This window comes from Dipodomys spectabilis, unplaced genomic scaffold, assembly GCF_019054845.1.
Source record: "Dipodomys spectabilis isolate Male_0828 unplaced genomic scaffold, ASM1905484v1 ptg000349l, whole genome shotgun sequence".
Lineage (NCBI taxonomy): Eukaryota > Metazoa > Chordata > Mammalia > Rodentia > Heteromyidae > Dipodomys > Dipodomys spectabilis.
This window is the reverse complement of record NW_024871026.1, coordinates 1,797,696-1,806,532: the sequence shown is the minus strand read 5'-3', so window position 1 is coordinate 1,806,532 and position 8,837 is coordinate 1,797,696. Positions and strand designations below refer to the sequence as shown.

Genomic DNA, 8,837 nt, shown 5'->3' with positions numbered 1-8,837 from the left:
CTATGTTGAGTTTTTGCTGAGTTGATCTATCTAGTGGCGATAGTGGAGTGTTACAGTCCCCAACAATTAATGTCTTTAGATCTATATGAGATTTGAGAGAAAGGAGTGTTTCTCGGATAAATTTGGGTGTTCCGTTGTTTGGCAAATAACTATTTACAATTGTACTATCCTCCTGAAGGAGAGATCCCTTCATTAGTATGTAGCGACCTTCTTTATCTCTTCTAACTAATTTTAATTTGAAGTCTATTTTATCTGATATTAGTATCGCAACTCCTGCCTGTTTATCGGGATCGTTTGCTTTGTAGATTTTGTTCCAGCCTTTCAAAGTCAAAATGTGTTTGTTTTTATGGTCCTTGCCCAATTTCTATACAAGCTGCCCAACACCTTGCTACCTTGTTATCATCTCCACTGGGTGAGAAGCATATGTGAAGGCTACTCTGATCTAATTCACTTAGTAAAGAAAGGCATATGCAACGTGAGTAATTTTCTGCATTCTGGAGTTGGAAAGTTAAGGTATAAATGATTCTTGATTTCTAGATCCGTTGCTGTTGGTGAGAAGACAAACATACTCATGAAATATTTTTATTTATTATTAGTATGATCAATGAATTAATTCAGATCAGGCATGAAGAAGCACCAAGCTCTTCTCCATGAGTGGTACAGGGCTGACGCTGGATGTGATGGAAAAAGATGGGGTCAGCTGAAACAAAGAGGCTACCCCTCTTGATCTTTGCACTGTTTAGCCAGTATGTCTGAAAGAAGACCCCTGTCTCTGCCAGGTGCTTGTGGCTCATGCTTATAATCCACGTTATTCATGAGGCAAACATCTGAGGAATGAGGTTCAAAGCCAGCCTTTGTAGGGAAGTTCATGAGACTCATCACTAATTAGGAGCCCAAATATCTGGAAGTGAAACTGTGGCCTAAGTTCTGCTCTTGACTAAAAATCAAACAAACAAGAAAAAATAAACAAACAGAAAAACTGACTGAGCCAGTCACTGAGATCAAGCCCAAGACCAGCACAAAAGATGGAGGAGGAAGAGAAGCCCTCTTCCATACTAGAATCTGCACTCCGCACCCCCATAGAGAGTTCTCAGAGGGCTGGAGCTGACTCCTCTATGTAAGTGTCAAAGAGCAGAAATGGAGAAAATGAGCATTTCTGGTGAAAGGAGCACTGGTGCAACAGCAAGCTGGGGCAAAAGGGAAAGGCTCCAGCTTGGCATTGCCAATTGCACAGCAGTTATCCCAGGCGTTTTTATGGCTGAGGCCTCTGGACATCTCCAAGGCAGAATATCTCTATTTTAGATTATAAAAAATACTGTGATACTTCATGAGCTGAAACCTTTAAAATGGAGATATTTGATAACTATTTTCCTATACACAAAGATGATATCTACTGCTCATTTAAAAACAAATCCAAGGAAAGAAATATAATTGCAATGGGAGAGTGCTTGCCTTACATGCATGATGTCCTGGGTTCCATCTAAAGCACTGGAGAAAAAAAATGAGAAAACATGGAAAAACCGCCCAGAGTTATCAGAGCATAAAAAGAGCATGTCTGTGCAATGGAGGCAAAGTCTCTCTCCCAGAGAAGTTGTCTTTTACTTTGGCGTTGAGCCGTCCTGTGTGCAGGCTCCTTGACATCATATCATGGCCCATCGCCCCTGGAACAATAAACACTGTGATGAGGTGACTCTACCCCAGAGGTAGGTACCAAAATTATAACCTACTCAGAAGGACTAAAGAATGCATAAAGATCTTGGGTTGGCTTTGTGGAGCTTCGGACTAGGCCTGGGGAGTGATATGACCTGCAGACTGTCCAATGGTCTTGAGAGACATATAGTTCATTCCTAAAGACACCTCATTAATACTTACATAACCCACATCAACTAGTGCCTTCCCTCCCATGGGCCTGTCTTGTCTAGCAAGGGTTCTGATGGTCTTTTCCTTCAATAAAGTTATGCTGTCTTACCTCTTCCTTTTTGTCTGTAGACTCTTTCCTCAAACAAAGGAGACAAAGGACCTGATCCAGGTGTTACATTTTATTTTTCTTGTCAGTCGAAAGGCTTGAACTCAGGACCTAGACACTGTCCCTCGTGGCTAGTGCTTTTCCACTTTGAGCCACAGGACCACTTCTGGTTTTCTGGTGGTTAATTGGAGATAAGTCTCAAACTTTTCTACCTGGGCTGGATTGAAACTCTGAAGTTCAGACCTCAGCGTCCTAAATAGCTAGGATTACAGGTGTGTGAGCCACCAGTGCTGGACAAATGGTTGTGTGTGTGTCTGTGTGTGTGTGTGTGTGTGTGTGTGTGTGTGTGTGTGTGTTGGTCCTAAGGCTTAAATTAATGCCTAAACGTTGACTTGGATTTTTTTTTTTTTTTTTTTGCTGAAGATTAGTGCTCTACCACTTCAGTCATAGCTCTACTTCGGGATTTTTGGTGGTTAATTAGGGATAAGAATGTCACTGAATTTTCTTGCCTGGACTGGCCTTGAACTTAGATCCTCAGATCTTAGTCTGCTGAGTATCAAGAAATACCAGCTAGAGCCACCACCACCACAGCTGAGTATTGTATTTTCTTCCATTCTCTGCTAATTCATGATAAAGAGGCTCTTTCCTAAATTCCCATAGATTTTAGAGTGCTGTGTGGAACACCAGCTATGCGCAAGTAATGAAAGCTGAAAATCTCAATGGGAAAATGGTGCCCTTCTATGGATATTCTGCATCATTCACTATAGTACTGAGCAGTCCCATATGCAGACACTATACATCCCATCACCATGGCACTGAGCAGTCTTGTGAACAGAGCCATAGACATTGGATCAATATGGCCCTGAGCAGTCCTGTGTGTAGACCCAAAAGATATCAAATAACCATGACCTTGATAGTTAAGCATGTGACCCCTACATTAGGATAAAAACCCAACAGTGAAGACTTTCATAGGGGAGGCTGGACATGAGGGATGTGTTTATTAGAGGAAAGTGGCTGCTAACAGATCTGAAGTGGGTGGGTGACATGGTGGAGTAGGGTCTTGGAAAGCCTCTACTGGGAGGTATGTGTCCATGGTGTCTTCAAGGAGCAGATGTGTCAGTGTTAGGGAAGAAATGACTAAAAGAAGGATTCAGCTTGTTTCCCCTGTGGTCTATGGGATTCATTTACTAGGAACAATCAGGATATAATCTGTGTATGAGAAACAAAGGTTTCACCTATCATCTACTCAATGCATGGGGATGAGACTCTGGTCCAGGGAAACCTTGTGCTGAGTGGCTGACATCACTAAGTCACACATCTGTGAGTACCCATCATGTTTGCAGACTCAACACCTAGGTATACCATGTGTGATTGAAACAAACGCATTCTCGGTGTGTCCCTTGGGCACTGATGATACTCTAGCACAGGTTTGGTGGCAACGCAAAAAGGGCTCAAGATAAAAGCATTCAGGATCCACCAGCTTTGGTGCCCAGGAAGTTGAAAAAAAGGTCTGTTTTGAAGCAGGCCATCATGTTGATACTGAAAACCTAATAACTGAATCACATCTTTTGTCTCTATGATCTCACAGAATGAGTTCATGGATATAGAGGGAAGAATAAAACAGCAATGATATATTGAAGAAGAGAATATCAAATGTCTTGCTAGACAGGAGGGGTCCTAAGGGAAGGTACTTACTGGGATGCTTTGTACAGGGTTTTATTGTCTGTAGGAGAGAGCTATGTGACTCTCAAGGTCATAGGTCAGTCTGTGGCCATATCCATCCCAGACCCAATCAGAGATGTCACACAGCCTGTATGAGATATCTGCATCCTTTAGCCCTTTTAATGGATGTCTGGTCCAGCAGACACCTGTGAGGCTCAATCAGGTCACTGTTCACATGGAAGTCTACTAGTGGCTCAATTGATAGAGCTTCTCTTTGAGCTTTGTGTTGTGTGTGTTGTGTGTGTGTGTGTGTGTGTGTGTGTGTGTGTGGTTAATTGGAAATAGGTGTTCCAAGAACTTTCCTTCCCTTCTGGGCTAACACTGAACCATGATCCTCAGATCTCAGCCTCATGATTAGCTAGGATTACAGATGTGATCCATAAACAAAGGGCTGAAAAAGTAGTCTTTTAATAAATTCATTTAAAGGAAGTATGAAAACAGCACCATTACTTAAGATTCAATCACCCCTCAGTATCCTCATGTAATGGGCTCGAGGACCCCCACCAATAACAACATCTTCACACACTCAAGTTCTTTATATAAAATAGTATTTGTATAGAACCTACAAATAATCTGCCACACACATTCAAGTGTCTCTACATGACATCATACTTATTAACAGGTACATGCTATGTAGCCAGTGGTTTTACTATAGAGTACAGTACAAGTATATGAGAAGAAAATAGTGTATAATTATTTCCCTTGACAAGCCACATTTGGTGGAATGTACAGTGTTGGCATGTGCAGAGACAATAGCAGGTGAATTAAAGGTGAACCTGAAGATGAAAACTGGCAGGAATGGAGACGAGAAACATGCGAGGAGGTGGAGAAGGAATGGGTTAAGGCCTGAGGCATTTGGAACTTGCGGACTGGAGAAGAGGAGCCAGTGGCCCAATTAACAGTACTGGGGAAGGAAAAGGGATGAAGAGGAAGGATTAATTCACATATATTTGTTCTTATCCTGTCAAGATTTATTTAGCTTCCTTCAGAATTGAAGTTCTAAGAGAATTATCAGAATTCTCAAGTCCATTCCTTACTAAGTCAGAAATGGATTTCATCTCACAACAAGATGGTAATCACAAAAATATTCAACATCTCCATGGAAGTTTTAAAGGGTAATATCAATCAATGACTTGAATTACCTTGAAAAGGAAGACACCTGTAAGGGTTTATGGGTGAGTAACTTTAAAAACTCCAACAATGACAACTGGCTCTTAACAGCCCAACACTCATCATGAAGCAAGGAGCTCTTCCTTCAATGTTGTCTTTTCCATTTTTTGTGAAGCAAGATTACCATATTGTTCCTCTGTAATTTAAGAGACAGTGTCGAGAAAGAGAATGTATAAGTTTGAATCAACTCTTGATGACAAGAAAGCTGAAACAATTTGATTGTCTCATGACTGTCTCATTGACCAAGGGGCAAAAAGGGTAGTCACAGTTGAGTGGCATTTTCCATCCACACTCCAAATGCATTTCTACTTTCTTCTGCCTGTTCTGAATCCACATAAGCTAGCTTATATTGACAGCATCAGTAAAGACTGACTAGCCCCGGAGGATTGGCAGGGATGGGATGGTGTGCAAAAGGCGGAAGTGACCAGGAGGCCTGAAAAGAAGGGAGGGCTGAAGTGAGAGAACCACTGCTAATCCCTCTTCAAAAAATCCCTCAATGGCTGAACCAATCTTTTCTGTTTCTATGTCTCAAATGCTGTAATTTCTGTAATGAATGCTGAGAGTCATTAAAATCATAAGCTCTGCCCCTAAGTTTCTTGTCAATTATAGGCCTACGTCAACTCTTGTCCCCACAGGCAAAAAATATGTTCCTCGGGCCACCATGGTGGACCTAGAGCCTGGAACCTTAGACTCAGTGAGATCAGGACCATTTGCCCAGAGCTTCAGGCCAGACAACTTCATATTTGGTATGTCATCATGATCTATGGATCCTAACATCCAGGCACTCCAGTGCTGGGCTGAGCCTTTATACACCTAGATATTGTCCTCAGCTAACCCACCTATTCCAGTCCACTGGAGTCATGCCCCTGGCCACTCAGACAGCTCAGATCAGTGCCACTCTTCAAGCACTCTATGACAAAGTAGCCTCTAAAGGGAAAGATCAGCAATCAGGGAAAGCCTCCAACAAGGTTTCAGCGCTGCTGGTCATTTCAAAGTCCCGGCAATAACAGAGAACTACTTCAGGAAACCAGAAATCAAAGCACAGCTATGTGTGAGCAAGGTGCAGACAAGTGCTTGCAGCTTAGCTTTCCTATGATCACACTGTGCTCCTGTCCCTCCTGTGAAAATAACTACATTTCCAGTATTGAGGCAGGCTCTGTTCTTCATTTCTACAAGTAGTTGATTTGGGTTAAAATGTATCTTCCTCCACATTGTCTTTATTTCTTTAGAACCTGGGTGATTTGTAGGGTCCCAGATACATTGAAAACATTTCCTTTATTTCACCAAAGTTATCTAAAGTAAAAGCGAAGGTTGGCTCAGAAGAGTCCTATTGTCTTCACAATACAAATGTCACAGTAAATATTCTTGGAGTGTGTGTCTCATCATGTCTGATAGGCCAGAGTGGGGCAGCCAATAACTGGGCCAAGGGCTACTACACAGAGGAAGCCGAGATGGTGGAGCCGGTACTGGATGTGGTGAGGCGGAAGTCAGAAAGGTGTGACTGTCTACAGGGTTTCTAGCTGGCCCACTCCTTGGGAGGTGGCACCAGGTCAAGTATGGGCACTCTGATTCTCAACAATATTCAAGAAGGGTACCCAAACCGCATCATGAACACCTTCAGTGTCATGCCCTCCCTGAAGGTGTCAAACACAGTGCTGGAGCCCTACAACACGATCTTCTCTGTCCACCAGCTGGTGGAAAATGCAGATGAAACTTTCTGCATCGACAACGAGGTCCTGTACAACATCTGCTTCTGTAACTTGAAGCTGCCCATGCCCAACTATGGCGACCTGAACCACCTGGTGTCAGCCACCAACAGTGGGGTTACCACCTGCCTGTGCTTCCCTGGCCAGCTGAATGCAGACCTGCACAAGCTGGCCTTGAATCTGATGCTCTTTCCCGCCTGCACTTCTTCATGCCTGGCTTTGTGCCCCTGACCAGCCGTGCCAGCCAGCAGTACCATGCTCTTTCAGTGCCCGAGCTTCACCCAGCAGATATTTGACGCTAAGAACTTGATGGTCACCTGTGATCTCCGCCATGGCTGCTACCTGACAGCAGCTGCCATCTTCCGAGGCTGCATGTCCATGAAGAGGTGGATGAGCAGATGCTCAACGTGCAGAACAAGAACAGCAGCTATGTTGGAGACTGGATCCCCAACAATGTGAAGACGGCTGTGTATGACATCGCCCCTTCCCTCCCCCCCCTCCACATGGACTCACGATGTCGGCCACCTTCATCTGCAACAACATGGCCATCTAGGATCCCTTCAAGTGCATCTCAGAGCAGTTCAGTGCCATGTTCCAGTGCAATGCATTCTTGCACTGATACATAGGTAAGGGCATAGATGAAATGGAGTTCACTGAAGCTGAGAGCAATATCAATGACCTGGTGTCCGAGTACCAGCAGTGCCAAGATGCTACTGCTGATGAACAGGGGGAATTTGAAGAAGACTTGGTGGAGGAACTAGTTTAAGACTTCCCATTGCTAGCAGTGCAACAGGAGTGTCAGAGCCTGCCTACTTCTCAAATTAATGGTGCTTTCCTGAGCTCCTGTTGTCCTGCAGTGGGATTCTTGCTGTGTATCATTATGCACAGCCTTTCCTGTCAGGAACTCACGGGGGGTGAATGTAAAAATACAGATTACTTTTAAATATGATTGTATGAAAGCCTTATTTATATAAATAAAGAAGTATACATTTTATACTTAGTCCTTATTCTTCTTAAGAATCCCTTTTATTCTTTCAATGTATTTGAAATATAAAGTTGGCCAGCAGGATTTAATCTTAGCAATATAGGACTGGTGCTCAAGAGGAGTTTCAAATTCATGGTGTTCCTGCTATTTTGAAGAGGAGGATGACAAACGCCAATATTTTTTATTTTCCCTGGCCCAGTTTTAAAGTTAGAAATCTCTCAATAGCATGCCAGTAGCAAAAAAGCAGGTTGAAGAGAAAGAAAACCAAATCTAGATGTTACAATTTTCCTAGTACCAATTTGATGTTTGTAGTACTGAAATGATTGACGTTCAAGGCTTGTCTGGGCACTGAGGTAGCAGGGCCTCTTTCTCCTTTATTCTGACACAGGACTGGCTATACCTGCCACCCATTACACATTCCTCTTTGGGAATGGAACCACAAAAGGCAGTTATGAATACTGGCCATTACAGATCTACTTCCCCTTCACACAATGGTAGGTTCTTGTCTCATGCCCCATCAGAGGGATTGCAGTCACTTTCCCCAGAAACAGTAGCAGGAACCCCGATCCCTGTGCTTACAGTTCAGTTTACAGTGAAGCAGAACTCACAGGATGAGTGCAAGATCTTGGTTGCCAGGGTAGTTTCTCAAGGCATCTGGCAACATTAAGGACAGAAGTGAGTCTAGCTGTTTGAGGGAGTGAAAAGCTGACCAGCCCCATAGTGTATCAAGAACTGCTTGATTCTCTCCTTCCAAGTGAAGGAGAGAAGGGGAGACTCACTTTTCCAGCATTCAAAGCTATCTGAGGCCCACGGGGAGTTGTAAGGACAAAAGGGATGCATGGAGCTAGCCTGTTGGGTATGGTTACTTTACATGAGTAAGATAGAAATCTCAATTGCTTAGAACCTACAATGGCCAGGAAGAGGTCGAACACTTCTGTTTTCACTGGAGGCCAAATCAGTCAAGGGTTCTTTTTGCAAGAATCTTTCACTCCTCTTGCAGTGAGGCTTCAGGTAGGTTGTCTGTGCCAGGCATTCCTCCATGGCCACCAATAACCTGTAATCCCCTTTTTATTCAGAAACAGGACCTATGGGAATCCAGCAACTTTTAGAAAGCTCTAAGAAAAAGATACCACTGGGTGAGGTGCAAGTTCCTTGCTGCTAGTAAAGTTGGGAAATAGTAAGTTCCCTAAGCTTTCCTCTACCAGGCCTGAGGTTGGAGTAGGGTGGAGATGAGTGGGGTATAGATCTTTAAGCCAAGCTGATCTCACTCATTAGAAAGTAAACTTCC

The 8,837-nt window shown here is 43.4% G+C and overlaps 1 pseudogene; it reads left to right on the top strand.

Annotated features, from left to right (window-relative positions):
- The first annotated feature begins 1,025 nt into the window (after nt 1-1,025).
- Nucleotides 1,026-7,330, top strand: LOC122095407 (annotated as a pseudogene).
- Nucleotides 7,331-8,837: the final 1,507 nt, after the last annotated feature.